At 46.8% G+C, this 15,574-nt stretch overlaps 1 pseudogene; it reads left to right on the top strand.

Moving 5' to 3' along the window:
- Nucleotides 1-15,574, top strand: part of LOC139248864 (zinc finger protein 135-like) — a 40,195-nt pseudogene that overhangs the window by 4,270 nt on the left and 20,351 nt on the right.

Genomic DNA, 15,574 nt, shown 5'->3' with positions numbered 1-15,574 from the left:
GCCCCAATCCCTCTGCCCCAAACTCTCACCGCTACTCCACCCCAACCTCACCGCTTCTCTGCTGCTTGCTGTACCTGGGACATTCCAATGGTCCTGCCCATGCTCCAATCGGTGACCTGGATTCTGGTACAAAGCAAAATCTAGACTCTCAAGTCTCCACATCTAGGGCAATTTAGAGAAGATCGCCGCTCACCTATGCTACAAATGTAACAAAGACGCTTTGGATACCTGGCCTCCTGTGTGGGTCTGTTTGTTGCATCAGTTTGAGCTGGAGTGGAGGTGGAGGAGAAGCTGCTGGGTTTCACCCCCAGTACTTCTGGGCCCAGTGGGACCAACAATTCCCCATGTGGAACTGTCAATGGAGGTGGGTTCCCTTTCCTAAAAGATATTAATGAACCATTTGGATTTTACCACAAACTGGCAACTTTCATGGTCACAGTTTCTAGTGCCGGCCCCACAAATGACCCGGTTCACTAAGTTCAATTTCACAACCTGTCTTTATGTTTTTGTGGGTTCCTTCTCATCCTCCCTTTTTCCTGTTTGAAATTCACTTTACAGGGTATTAAAAGGGGAGGATTTGTCGACCGGAGGCTCAAACTAAACATCACAGTAAGACCTGACAGAGTCACTCGATTCACCGGGAACGGAATATCATCGGCCTTTGACCATGGAAGCAAAAAGCACCGTTCACAGCGGGGAGAAACTGCACACGTGCTCTGTGTGTGGACAAGGCTTCAGCCTATCATCCAACCTGGAGGGACACAAGTGCAGTCACACTGGGGAGAAACTATGTAAATGTGGGGACTGTGGGAAACGTTTCAACTACCCGTCCCAGCTGGAAACACATCGGCGAATTCACACTGGGGAGAGGCCGTTCACCTGCTCCGATTGTGGGATGGGATTCGCTCAGTTATCCAACCTGCTGGCACACCAGCGAGTTCACACTGGGGAGAGACTGTTCCTCTGCTCTGAGTGTGGGAAGGGATTTATTCAGTCATCCAACCTGCTGGCACACCAGCGAGTTCACACTGGGGAGAGACTGTTCCTCTGCTCTGAGTGTGGGAAGGGATTTACTCGGTTATCCAACCTGCTGACACACCAGCGAGTTCACACTGGGGAGAGACCGTTCCTCTGCTCTGTGTGTGGGATGGGATTCACACAGTTATCCAGCCTGCTGAGACACCAGCAAATTCACACTGGGGAGAGGCCGTTCACCTGTTCTGAGAGTGGGAAGGGATTCATTCAGTCATCCCACCTGTTGACACACCAGCGAGTTCACAAGTGACTATAGTGGTTGGAATCTGCTGTTATTGCTGCTGTTAATTACATCCAGGACTAAATCGTGTTCATTCTGACAGTTGGGTTTGTTTCCGCTGATAACTCCTCTAACTGGACTGGAGGTTAATATTTGGGATAATCAAATAAATGAGTGTTGCTTTCAACACATTGCTGTAGATTTTTGTCTTTCCCATCTGAGTGTTTAGCATCAGCTGGCTGGAGCTCAGAGAGGACAATCTGCGGGGGAGGAGGGAGGGGATCGTATTGGGGGAGAACTTCAGTTTGGACGCAGTCCTTCAGGGTCACACTGAGAGGGGCAAATGGCACTTTGGTCTCTCTCATCTCTCATCACTAACAGCAAAGTCGCCGTGCAGGTTAATCTTGACGTATGTAAGGTGCGGATGATATCCACCCAAGGGTGTTTAAAGAGATGGGACGGGTGCTCTGTCAGCCCCTTGCCCATATTTCTCAACAGCTTAGTAGAGTCAGGGATTGTTCTGAGATTGGAAGCCAGCACGCGTAGTTCCCATTTTCCAAATTGGGCACAAGTCTGAGCTCAGGAACTAAAGGCCCATCAACATGACCTCGATCATCGGGAAGGTGCTTGAAGGGATCCTGAGAGATGCTGTTTTTGATCATGGGGAAAGGGAAGGGGCCATTAGAGATACTGAACATGGATTCTGGTAAACATGGTCATGTCTTACAAACTAGCTTGAGTTTGTAAAGAAGTTGTTAGGTTGGTGGATGGGGGAATCCGGTTGACATTGTCTACCTCAGGGTGTCAAACTCATTTTCTGTGGTGGGCCTGATCCAATATCCTGGCACTTGGCATGGGCCACATTCAGCAAAAGTTATTCGATTGTATTTACTGGCGCTGCTCCCAATCCCTGCCACCTCTTAGCTTGAGCATTCATGAACTGACCCTGCTCAAACAATAACCAGAAGGATATCGCTGCATTGTTCTGCCTGTGACCACAAGGCTGTGAAGCTGCCATACACAGATAGCGTTTTCTTGCTTCACATCTCCATACAAAAACCATCACTTCACACATCCCCTTTCTACACAATTTCAGCAGACATGAGCAAGGACGTGAGGCTTATTAAAAGACACATTTAATTACAGCAAAGGGAGAAATGTTCAGTTATTTTCCATTACAGGCAAAGTGCCGGGCAAACCAGCAGCATACTGGCACCTGAACAATGCCTCATCGGCCGACAGGCTTTTCTCAAATATATTTGCTGCGTGGATATAAACTTAAACCAGTTTTGCAGGTGTGATGCTCTATTCATACATTGAACGTGGAAGAGATGCTGTGGGGCATACGCTAAGTCCAGTAGCTGGAAACAATTAACAGACTGGGTTTTGTGTTTCGTGATCCCGGGCGTGTTACCAATACCAGCAAAGATGAAGCCCATGGAATAAAACGGACAGTGAGCGAGTCAGAATGAGAAGCTTTAACAACAACCGATGTTTCACAAAGGGAGACCTCACAAGACCAAAGGACATTGGTGGCGTTTAATAGGCTGTTTGTGTCACTGGGCTACAGGAGGCTATTTGTGACAGAAGGAAAGCTGGTCACAACAAACAAACAATTTACCGGCCTGTCCAGGGCCCACTCTGACCCCCACCTTCTCTCTCTCACTATTGATGGACACTGCTGCAGTAATTGCTCCTCTGTCCTTTCCTCTCTTGTCCCTCTTACACCCCTAATACATGGCCCGACACAATCTCCCTCCCCCTACATCCTCACTGTGCTGGAATCCACACCAGTTTCCCATCTGTTCCTTGTTCTCTTCCTGGATCCTGAAACTATAGAACTCACTCTTCCCCTCCGGAAGTCTATAGGCTCCAAAACTGAAGCTTGGTGGCCCTCAGTCCCGACTCCTTGATTTACCTCCCCTTCTTTCCTCCTCTTTCCCTCTTGGTTATGTTCCACTCTGGGCCTTGGGCCTTCCCCGGGGATTCTCAGTATGAACAGGGGGATGTGTGTTGAGACAGGATGTCCCAGCTCTCCACCTTTAAAGGGACAAGGAGAGGACCCACCGGGCTGAATGGCCCTGCTTTATGACTTCACTGCAGTACCTAGCAACCACCTTCCCTGAGCCCTGCTCATTATGGGCTGGGTTGAGCTCAGTGCTGTTGCAGGAAGGGAAACAGGAGCAGGATTTGACCCGTGTGGAGCCCAGGATTAATGGGGAGAGGTACAGGATCAATTTGTATCTTATTGAGTGAGAAATGTTATTGTCCCGGACACTCCCTGTCCCTCACTATCTGTGTTGGGGAGTGACTGATGGGTTCACTCTGTATCTAAGCCGTACTGTGCCCGACTGGAGAGAGTTTGATGCTGGCATGAGGTGCTCAGCTCGATGAGCACAACATTTAACCCAAAGATGATCGGATAAACCCATCAGCTTCTCCCCTGGACACAGGTCCTGAAGGACAGTGAGTGTCTCTAATAATTTGTCTGGTGTCCTTGATCAAATTTAAACACCTCACTCATCTCTTTTTAAAATTAGTTCATGGGATGTGGGCATTGCCTCTCATTAAATGCTAGAGAATATAGGCCTAGTCTACTCAATCTCTCATAGGACAATACCCCCATCCCAGGAATCAGTCTGGTGAGCCTTCTTTGCACTCCCTTTATAGCAAGTTTATCTTTCCTTAGGTAAGGAGACCAAAACTGTGCATAATACTCCAGGTGCGGTCTCACCAGGGCCCTGTATAATTGCAGTAAGACATCTTTACTCTTATACTCAAATCCTCTTGTAATAAAGGCCAATGTTGTTATGTTCATAATAAAGCAATATAACTGAGTACTGTAGACATGAGTAAGTGTGACCTTAGCTCCTTTATTCAAACTCCAGAGTGATGGCACAGCATGAGAGGCCTGCTTATATATAGTGCTCCCAAGGGATGTTGGGATCCATTAGGACTCCAACAGGTATGCCCTCTGATGGTGGTATGATACAGGTTGCATACATAACATCACTCCCTCCCAAAGTCAATAGTACACTTATTTACAGGGTGAGACGATCTGGGGTTTTTTGCTCCCTTGTCGATCGTCTCAGTACAAATGCAGGTGTGGGTGAGTTGGTTTGTTCTTCGCTGGGCAGCTGGCCTTGCTGGGCTGCTGGGGATGGTGAGTTCAGCTTTGTGGTCAACCGTGATGTCAGTTGCCACTTGTGTGTGTGTTGGAGGGCCGAAGTTGGTGGTGGCCTTTTCAGGTTGCTCATGGCTGTCTGTGAATCGCAGTTTGGTTTGGTCCAAATGCTTTCTGCAAGTTAGTCCATTAGCAAGTTTGACCTGAAACACCCGACTCCCTTCTTTGGCTATGACAGTGCCAGCAAACCATTAGGGATCATGTCCATAGCTGAATAAAAATACAGGGTCATTAACTCCAATATTGCGTGACAAGTTTGCGCGATCATGGTACATGCTTTGTCGATGCCGCCTGTCCTTGACGTGATCATGGAGATCAGGGTGGACAAGCGAGAGCCTTGTTTTGAGCGCCCTTTTCATGAGCAGCTCGGATGGGGAAACCCTGGTGAGTGAGTGGGGTCTGGTGCAGTAGCTGAGCAGGATTCGGGACAGGTGGGTCTGCAGGGAGCCTTCCGACACATGTTTCAAGCTTTTCGTGATGGTTTGGACTGCCCGTTCTGCCTGGCCTTTGGATGTGGGCTTGAACGGGGCAGATGTGACATGCTTGATCCCATTGTGGGTCATGAATTCCTTGAATTCAGCATTGGTGAAGCACGGCCCATTGTCGCTGAAAAGGACATCAGGCAGGCATTGCGTGGCAAACATGACTCATAGGCTTTCAATGGTGACAGTGGACATGCTTACAGACATTATTACACACTCAATCCATTTTAAATAAGCATCCACAACCACCAAAAACATTTTGCCTAGAAACGGGCCCGCAAAGTCATCGTGGATCCTAGACCACGGTTTAGAGGGCCATGACCACAAACTGTCTCCCTGGGTGCATTGCTCAGTTGAGAGCAAGTGTTGCATTGGTGCACGCATGACTCCAAATCTGAGTCAATGCTGGGCCACCACACATGGGATCTGGCTATTGCTTTCATCATTACTATGCCTGGATGGGTACTGTGTAGGTCGCGTATGAATGTTTCCCTGCCTTTCTTAGGCAAAACTACGTGATTGCCCCATAAAAGACAGTCCGCCTGTATGGACATTTCATCTTTGCGCCGCTGGAACAGCGTGACCTCTTCACGCATCTCCGCTGGGATGCTGGACCAGCTCCCATGGAGGACACAGTTTTTTTTACAAGGGACAGTAAAGGATCCTGGCTTTTCATTTTCGAATGCATCCATCACCCAGAGCAAGTCTGCAGGCAGTGCCATTTCCACCCCAGTGGTGGGCAATGGTAGCCGACAGAGCATCAGCACAGTTCTCTGTGCCTGGTCTGTGGCGGATTACATAGTTATATGCAGACAGCGTAAGCGCCCATCTTTGGATGCGGGCAGAGGCTTTGGTATTAATCCCTTTGTTTTCTGAGAGTAGCGATATAAGCGGCTTATGGTCGGTTTCTAAATCAAACTTGAGACCAAACAGATACGGGTGCATTTTTTTCACCCCGTAAATGCATGCCAGAGCTTCTTTTTCAATCCTGCTGTAGGCCCTTTCGGCCTTGGACAGACTCCTAGATGCATAGGCGACTGGTTGCAATGTTCCTGATTTGTTTACTTGCTGTAACACACTCTCGACCCCATACGAAGATACATCGCAAGCTAGCAGTAAATGTTTACATGGGTTATACAGAACAAGCAGTTTGTTGGAACATAACAGTTTTCTTGCTTTCTCAAAAGCAGCCTCTTGTGATTTCCCCCATACCCAGTCATCTCACTTGCGTAGCAGCACATGTATGGGTTCTAGCAAGGTGCTTAACCCAGGTAGGAAATTATCAAATAGTTGAGGAGTCCCAGGAATGACACAGCTCTGTCGCATTCTGTGGTCTCGGTGCATTCTTAATGGCCTCCATGATTTTTCTCCCAAAGAACTCGACCTCTGGTGCCAGAAAAAACACATTTCGAGTGTTTCAACCTGAGTCCCAAGCGGTCTAGCTGACTTAGAAACTCTTCCAGGTTCTTCAAGTGTTCGATGGTATCCCGACCTGTGACCAGTATGTCATCCTGGAAAACCACGGTGCACAGAACCAACTTTAGCAGGCTCTCCATGTTCCTTTGAAAAATTTCCGCGGCTGATCGAATCCCAAACAAGCCTCTATTGTAGGTGAACAGACCTTTGTGTGTGTTGATGCAGGTGACACCTTTCGAATATTCTGCCAGCTCCTGCATCATGTAGGCCGTGGTCAGATCCAACTTGGTGAACGTCTTTCCTCCAGCCAGAGCCGCAAATAGGTCGTCTGCCTTGGGTAGCGAGTACTGCTCTTGTAGCGAAAAACAGTTAATCATTACTTTATAGCCCCCACAAATTCTGACCATGATATTGCCTTTGAGAACTGGAACAATCGGACTGGCCCACTCGTTGACCTCCACCGTGGCGATGATGCCTTCTCGCTGCAGCCTGTCCAGCTCAATTTCCACTTTCTCTCACATCATATATGACACCGCTCGTGCCTTGTGGTGGATGGGTCATATATCGGGAACCAAGTGGATCTGCACCTTCGCCCCTGAGAAACTTCCGATGCCTGCCTCAAACAACAACGGGAACTTGCTCAGAACCTGGCCACATGAGGCATAGTCAACGGACGAGAGCGCTCGGATGTCATCCCAGTTCCAATGGATTTTTCACAGCCAGCTTCTGCCGAACAGTGTGGGCCCATCTCCTGCTACAATCCATAGTGGGAGTTCATGCACTGCTCCATCATAGGAGACTTTTACTGCTGCGCTGCCAATTACAGGGATCAGCTCTTTAGTGTAAGTTCTTAGCTTGGTATGAATGGAGCTAAGTTTGGGCCTGTGTGCCTTGTTGCACCACAGGGTGTCGAAGACCTTTTTGCTCATGATAGACTGGCTCGCACCCATGTCCCGTTCCATGGATACTAGAAATCCATCCAGTTCGACTTTTAGCATGATCGGTGGACATTTCGTGGTGAAGGTGTGTACCCCGTACACTTCTGCCTCCTCGGTTCGAATCTCTAGTTTAGCCTGATCCACCATGGACCTCTGCAACGTGGTGGTTAGCAGGGTTCGCAGCTCGTCTGCACATTCGCTGGAGGTGTCCCATTGTTCCACAGCATAGTGTTTGAAGCGGCATTGATGGGCTCGATGATCACCTCCACAGCGCCAACAAGGTGTTAACTGCCGTGCATTAACATTTGATGGTAGACTCTGGGTCATCTGAGGTCGTGCAGCTGCAGGTGTGTACGTTCTGCCGTTTGCATTCCTGTCTGAAAACGACATTACTTTGTGTACAGTACTTGCCAAAACCTCTATGTTGCAAAATTTGTTTCATGTTATCACAGGTGAACATAAATGCCTGGGCTATCGTTATGGCTTTGCTCAGGTTCGGTGTTTCAACAGTCAATAGTTTGCGAAGGATAACCTCGTGGCCAATGCCAAACCTCAAAGAAGTCTCTTAGCATTTGCTCAAGGAATCCATCGAATTCACAATATCCTGCAAGGCGCCTTAGACGTAGCTCACCACTTCCTGGCCTTCAGACCGTTGATATGTGTAAAATCGATACTTTGCCATCAGAACGCTTTCCTTCAGATTTAGGTGCTCCTGGACCAGCGTACACAGTTCTTCATACAATGTGGTTGTTGGTTTCACCAGAGCTAGAAGATTCTTCATGAGGCTATAGGTTGTTGACCCACAGACGGTGAGGAGGATCACCCTTTGTTTGGCAGCATTCTCATCCCCTTCTAGCTCGTTGGCCACGAAATAATGGTCGAGTTGCTCCACGAAGGCCTCCCAATCGTCCCCTTCTGAGAATTTCTCCAGGATACCAACAGTTCTCTGCATTTTCGTGTGATTGTTCGTTATCTCATTGCCAGTTTTTATGTTCATAATAAAGCAATGTAACTGAGTAGTGTAGACATGAGTAAGTGTGACCTTAGCTCCTTTATTCAAACTCGAGTGATGGTACAGCATGGGAGGCTTGCTTCGGTGCTCCCAAGGGATGCTCGGACCCTACCAGTTACAGCCTGCCAACCCAAAAATGACCTGTTTATTCCTCCTCTCTGTTTTCCAATTCTTAATCCTTGCAAGTATTTCACACCCAATCCCATGAGCCATAACTTTGTTTAATAATCTCTTGTGTGGCACCTCATTGAATTCCTTCTGTAAATCTAAATATACCACATCCAGTGGTTTCCCCCTTATCTATCCTGCTATCTACCACAAAAAATGTTAACAGATTTTCAAGGACAATTTCCCTTTCATAAATCCGTGTTAATTCCACCCAATCCTGTTATTAATTCCGAAATGCCCTGTTACTACGTACTTAATAATAGATTTTAGCATTTTCCTGACTACTGATGTCAGGACTACCGGTACTGCAAGAGTTTGATACAAAGTAAATCCCATTCCATCATGTCCCAAACACTACCAGGGTTGATACAGAGTAAATCTCAGTCTACAGTATCCCAAACACTCACAGGGCAGTCACACACGGATTAGATACAGAGTAAAGCTCCCTCTACACTGTCCCATCAAACTCTCCCAGGGCAGGTACAGTACAGGTTAAGTCCAGCATAAAACTCTCTCTGAACAGTCCCATCAAAAGTCACAGGGCAGCTCCAGCACGGGTTAAATGCAGAGTAACTTCTCCCACTACACTTTCCATCAAACACTCACAGAACAGGTACTGCATTGGTTAGATACCAAGTAAAGCTCCCTCTACACTGTCCAAATAAACACTCCTAGGGCAGGTACAGCACAATTACGATACAATATAATTCTCTCTCTAACTTCACTCTACAATTGTACAGGGCCTTGATGAGACCACATCTGGAGTACTGTGCAGAGTTTTGGTCTCCTTTTCTAAGGAAGGATATACTTGCCTTGCTTAGATACAGAGTAAAGCTCCCTTAATATTGTCTCACCTGACATTCCAAGGGCAGGAATAGGCCACTTGGCCCCTCGAGCTTGCTCCGCCATTTAATAGAATCCTGGCTGATTTGATCATGGACTCAGCTTCACTTCCCTGCCTGCTCCCCATAACCATTTATTCCCTTATCGATCAAAAATCTGTCTATTTCTGCCTTAAATTTATTCAATAACCCAGCCTCCACAGCTCTCTGGGGCAGAGAATTCCAAAGATTTACAACCCTCAGAGAAGAAATGGGTGGCCTCTTATTTGGAGACCCTGTCCCCTGGTTTTGGTTTCCCCTATGAATGGAAATATCCTCTCTGTATCCACCTTGTCGAGCCCCCTCATTATCATATATGCCCAACCTATCTTCATAAGTCAACCGCCTCATCTCCAGAATCAATCTAGTGAACCTTCTCTGAACAGCCTCCAAAGCAAGTATATCCTTCATTAAATAGAGAGACCAAAACTGTATGCAGTACTCTAGGTGTGGCCTCACCAATATCCTGTACAGTTGTAGCAGGACCTCCCTGCATTTATACTCTATCCACCTTGCAATAAAGGCCAACATTCCATTTGCCTTCCTGATTATTGCCATACCTGCATACTAACTTTTTGTGTTTCATGCACAAGGACCCCCAGGTCCCACTGCACTGTAGCACTTTGCAATTTTTCTCCATTTATATTATAATTTGCTTTTCTATCTTATCTGCCAAGGTAAATAACCTCACATTTTCCCACATTGTACACCATCTGCCAACATTTTGCCCACTCACTTAGCCTGTCTATATCCCTTTGCAAATTTTTTGTGTCCTCACTATTTGCTTTCCCACCCATCTTTGTATCATCAGCAAACTTGGCTGCATTACACTTGGTCCCTTCATCCAGGACATTAATATAGATTGTAAATAGTTGAAGATCCAGCACCGATCCCTGTGGCACCCCACTAGTCACTGTTTGCCAATAGAAAAATGATCCATTTATCCCGACTCAGATACAAAGTTAAGCTCCATCTCCACTGCCCCATCAAACACTCCCAAGGCAGGTACAGCACGGGCTAGAAAAAGAGTGAAGCTCCCTCTACACTGTCCCATGAAACACTCCCAGGGCAGGTACAGCACAGGTTAGATACACAGTGAGGATCGCTATACACTTTCCCACTGGACATTCCCATAGCAGGGACTGCACAGGTTAGATACAGAGTAAAGTTTCCTCTACACTGTCCCATCAAGCACTCCCAGGGCAGGTACTGCTTTGATTAGATACAGAGTAAAGCTCCCTCTACACTTTCCAAATAAACACTCCTAGGGCAAGTACAGCATAATTTAGATAAAGGGTAACCCTCTCAAACCTCACTCTATAATTGTACAGGGCCTTGGTGAGACCACACCTGGAGTACTGTGCACAGCTTTGGTCGCCTTATCTAAGGAAGGATATACTTGCCTTGCTTAGATATAGAGTAAAGCTCCCTTAACATTGTCCCACCAGACATTCCATGGGCAGGTACAACACAGGCTAGATATGGAGTATATCTCCCTCTACCCTGTCACAAGCATTCTAGAGTAGATACTGCATTGGTTAGAAACAGAATAAAGCTCCCTCTACACTGACCCATAAAACACTCCAAGAGAGGTACAGAATAAATCTTCCTTTACATTGTCACATCAAACACTCCCAAGGCAACTACAGCATGGGATAGATATAGAGTAAAGCTCCCTCTACTCTGCCGCATCAAACACTCCCAGAACAGGTACAACATGGTTTAAATATTGAGTAAATCTCCCTCAACACTGTCCCACCAGACATTCCAAGGGCAGGTACAACACTGGTTAGGTATGGAATATTTCTCCCTGTACACTGTCCAAAGCATTCCAGGGTAGATACAGAATTGGTTAGATCCGGAATAATGCTCCATCTACACAGTCCCATCAAACACTCCCAGGGCAAGTACAGCACGGGATAAATACAGAGTAATCTCTCTCTCTGCATTGTCCCAACATACAATCCCAGGGCAGGTACAGCACGGATTAGATACAGAGTAAAGCTCTCTCTACACTGTCCCAACAGACAACCCCAGGGCAGGTACAACACAGGGTAGATTATAATATAAGAAATAGGAGCAGGAGCAGGCCACATGGTACCTCGAGCCCACTCTGCCATTTAATAAAAGCATGGCTGATCTGATCTTGGGCTCAACTCCAGGTCCGTGCCCGCTTCCCATAACACTTTATTCTCTTATCCCTCAAAATTCTGTCCATCTATGTCTTTAATATATTCAATGGCCCAGCCTCCACAGCTCTCTGGGGCAGAAATTCCATAGATTTACAACTCTCAGAAGAAATTCCATCTCATTTCAGTTTTAAATGGGTGGCCTCTTATTCTGAGACTATGTCCCCTAGTTTTAGTTTTCCCTATAAGTGCAAACATCCTCTCTGCATTCACCTTGTCGAGCCCCCTGATTATCTTATATGTTTCAATAAGATCACCGCTCATTCTTCTGAACTCCAATGGGTACAGGCCCAACCTATCTTCATAAGTCAACCCCCTCATCTCCAGAATCAACCTAGTGAACCTTCTCTGAACAGCCTCCAAAGCAAGTATATCCTTCATTAAATAGAGAGACCAAAACTGTATGCAGTACTCTAGGTGTGGCCTCACCAATATCCTGTACAGTTGTAGCAGGACTTCCCTGCATTTATACTCTATCCACCTTGCAATAAAGGCCAAGATTCCATTTGTCTTCCTGATTACTTGCTGTACCTACATACTAACTTTTTGTGTTTCATGCACAAGGACCCCAAGTTGTGACTGTATTGCAGCACTTTGCAATTTTTCTCCATTTAAATTATAATTTGTTTTTCTATTTTTTCTGCCCCAGTGGATAACCTCACATGTTCCCACATTACACTCCATCTGCCAAATTTTTGCCCACTCACTTAGCCTGTCTATATCCCTTTGCAGATTATTGTGTCCTCTTCACATGTTTCTTTCCCACCCATCATTGTATCATCAGCAAACCTTGCTAGATTACACTCGGTCCCTTCATCCAAGTCATTAATATAGATTGAGGACTGAGCACTGATGCCTATGACAATGCTGGAGCTAGTTTGCTAATAGAAAAATTACCGACTTATCCTGACTCAGATACAAGTAAAGCTCCATCTACACTGTACCATCAAACACTCCCAGGGTAGGTACTGCATTGGTGAGATACGAAGTAAAGCTCCTTCTACACTTTCCAAATAAACACTCCTAGGGCAAGTACAGCTTAATTTAGATAAAGGGTAACCCTCTCAAATCTCACTCTACATTTGTACAGGGCCTTGTTGAGACCACACTTGCAGTACTGTGCACAGTTTTGGTCTCCTTATCTCAGGAAGGATATACTTGCCTTGCTTAGATACCGAGTAAAGCTTCCTCAACACTGTCCCACCATACATTTCAAGGGCAGGCACAACACAGGTTAGATACGGTGTATATCTCCCCCTACCCTGCCCCAAGCATTCCAGAGTAGATACTGCATTGGTTGGATAAAGAGTGAAGCTCCTCCTACACTGTCCCATTAACGATTCCCAGGGCAGATGCAACACAGGTTAGATGCTGTCTCACCGGACATTCCCAGGCAGATGCAGCACGGGTTACATAAAGATTAAATCTTCCTCTAGCCTGTCCCAAGCACTCCCAGGTTAGGTACTGCTTTGATTAGGTACAGAGTTAATCTCCCTGTATGCTGTCCCATCAAACACTGCAGAACAGGTACAGCACGGGTTAGATACAGAGTAAAGCTCCCTCTAGACTGTTCCATCAAATCTTATTGAATAGGGAGCAGGCTCGGGGGGGGGCCGGGGGGCCAGGTGGCCACTCCTGCTCCTATGCCTCATGGTCTTATGTATCCAGCATGCTCCGCGGGGGAGAATGTGCCGCACCCAGACTACAGGAACTCGATGCGCAGGCGTGGGCCCTGGCTGTGTTTGGAGCATGCGCGGTGCGTGTAATGGCGGAGGAGACAAGATTTGGATGGGCTCCTCAGAAGTGTCCTTTTTAGCGGGTAGTCAGAGAGGCTTCATAAACAACTGGTGCCCGCCGCAAGCCCGGAACAGTAACCGGAATATCGGCGGTCACAGGCCCAGGTTAATGACGGCCATCTTCGTACAGGAAGGCAGGTTCAGCGCTCCACCATCTTGATTCAGTGAGTAGCACAGCGCATGCGCAGCCATCTTGGTGCAGGAACAAAGTGAATGATGTTAGTGTCTGGAATTGAATCCAGCCAGAGTCAGCACCTTCAGGGGAGGAGAGGGGAACCAGTGAGTGGAACTGCATCCAGCCAGAGTCAGCACTTAAGGGGAGGGTAACATAAGAACATAAGAAATAGGAGCTCGAGTAGGTCATACGGCCCATCGAGCCTGCTCTGCCATTTAATAGGATCATGGCTTAATAGGACTCGGGTCCACCTCCCTGCCCACTCCCCATAACCCTTTAATCCATTATCGGTTAAGAAACTGTCTATCTCTTCAAGTTATTCAATGACCCAGCTTGCACAGCTCTCTGAGGCAGTGAATTCCACAGATTTACAATGCTCTGGGAGAAGAAATTTTTCCTCATCTCAGTTTTAAATGGGAGGTCCCTTATTCTAAGATTATGCTCCCTAGTTCTAGTCTCCCCTATCAGTGGAAACATCCTCTCTGCATCGACCTTGTCAAGGCGCTTCAAAACCTTATACGTTTCGATAAGATCACCTCTCATTCTTCTGAATTCCAATGAGTAGAGGCCCAAGCTCCTCAAACGTTCCTCATAAGTCAACACCTCATCTCCGAAATCAACTTAGGAACCTTCTCTGAACTGCCTCCAAAGCAAGTATATTCTTTCAAAAATATGGAAACCAAAACTGCACGCAGTATTCTAAGTGTGGCCTCATTAATACCCTGTATGACTGTGGCAAGACTTCCCTGCTTTTATACTCCATCCCCTTTGCAATAGAGGCCAAGATTCCATTGGCCTTCCTGTTCACTTGCTGTACCTACATACTAAACTTTTGTTTCGTGCACAAGTACCCCCAGGTCCCACTGTACTGTAGCACTTTGCAATTTTTCTCCATTTAAATAATAACTTGCTCTTTGATTTTTTTTTCTGCCAAAGTGCATGACCTAACACTTTCCTACATTTTACTCCATCTGTCAAATTTATGCCCACTCACTTAGCCTGCCTATGTCCTTTTGCAGATTTTTTGTGTCCTCCTCACACATTGCTTTTCCTCCCATCTTTGTATCATCAGTGTAGTGGGAATTTTTAGAAAACCCGCTTTATGCATTCTGGCGATGTTAAAATGGTCAAATAAAGTCTGCTGATTCTGAGTCATGGGGAAAGAAGAAGTTGGACGAAGTATGGTTGCAGTGCAAACAGATGTGTGCATGTTTTTCTCTGATAGGAGGAACCGAATGCCCTAAACGCTGACCTCAGGGTCCCATGTACTTCATTGTGAAAGGTTTTTCTTCTTTCATTGTAACCACAATGATGCATGTGCTTGTGGGTTGTGAGATTAAATATGGAACGGCCGGGCCCAGCCAGCGAGTTCAGGCGCAACAGGCTGCGAAGCTTTTAGACTGATCTCCAACTCGACCGAATCTCTGTATACGTATAATAAACTTGTGTGTTTTCCACTTGAGCAGATGGGTGTCTGAGTCATATTCTTCAAATAGATTCCACCCCAACAATTTGGCTACATTACACTCGGTCCTTTCTTCCAAGACATTAATGTAGATTGTAAATAGTTGGTGTCCCAGCACTGATCCCTGTGGCACCCCACTAGTTACTGATTGCGAACCCGAGAATGAACCATTTATCCCGACTCTCTGTTTTCTGTTGGTTAGCCAGTCCTCTATCCATGCTAATATATTACCCCCAAACCCATGTTTTTTTTATCTTGTGTGGTAAACTTTTATGTGGCACCTTGTCAATGCCTTCTGGAAGTCCAAATACATCACATCCACTGGTTCCCCTTTATCTACCCTGTTTGTTACATTGGTGGAGCCCAGATGATGTTGGACAGGAGACGGTCGGTTGTCGGTGCGGGGCAGGAATTGGAGCCGCGAGTGGGCTGGTGAGCCTCATAAACACCTGCTTTAGGTCCCAGGCCCTGGGATGGCCCCGCGGTGACAGGCTCGGGTCAGCGGGGTCACTGGCCGCCATCTTGGACGGTTCATGGCGCATGTGCGGCCACCTTGTTGCAGGAACCAAGACATTTAGCAAAACATCAAATGCTGATGTTTGTGTGCTGGGGT

The sequence above is a fragment of the Pristiophorus japonicus genome, unplaced genomic scaffold, assembly GCF_044704955.1.
Source record: "Pristiophorus japonicus isolate sPriJap1 unplaced genomic scaffold, sPriJap1.hap1 HAP1_SCAFFOLD_298, whole genome shotgun sequence".
NCBI lineage: Eukaryota > Metazoa > Chordata > Chondrichthyes > Pristiophoridae > Pristiophorus > Pristiophorus japonicus.
The sequence above is the reverse complement of the archived record's forward strand: the minus strand, read 5'-3'. Positions and strand labels throughout refer to the sequence as shown.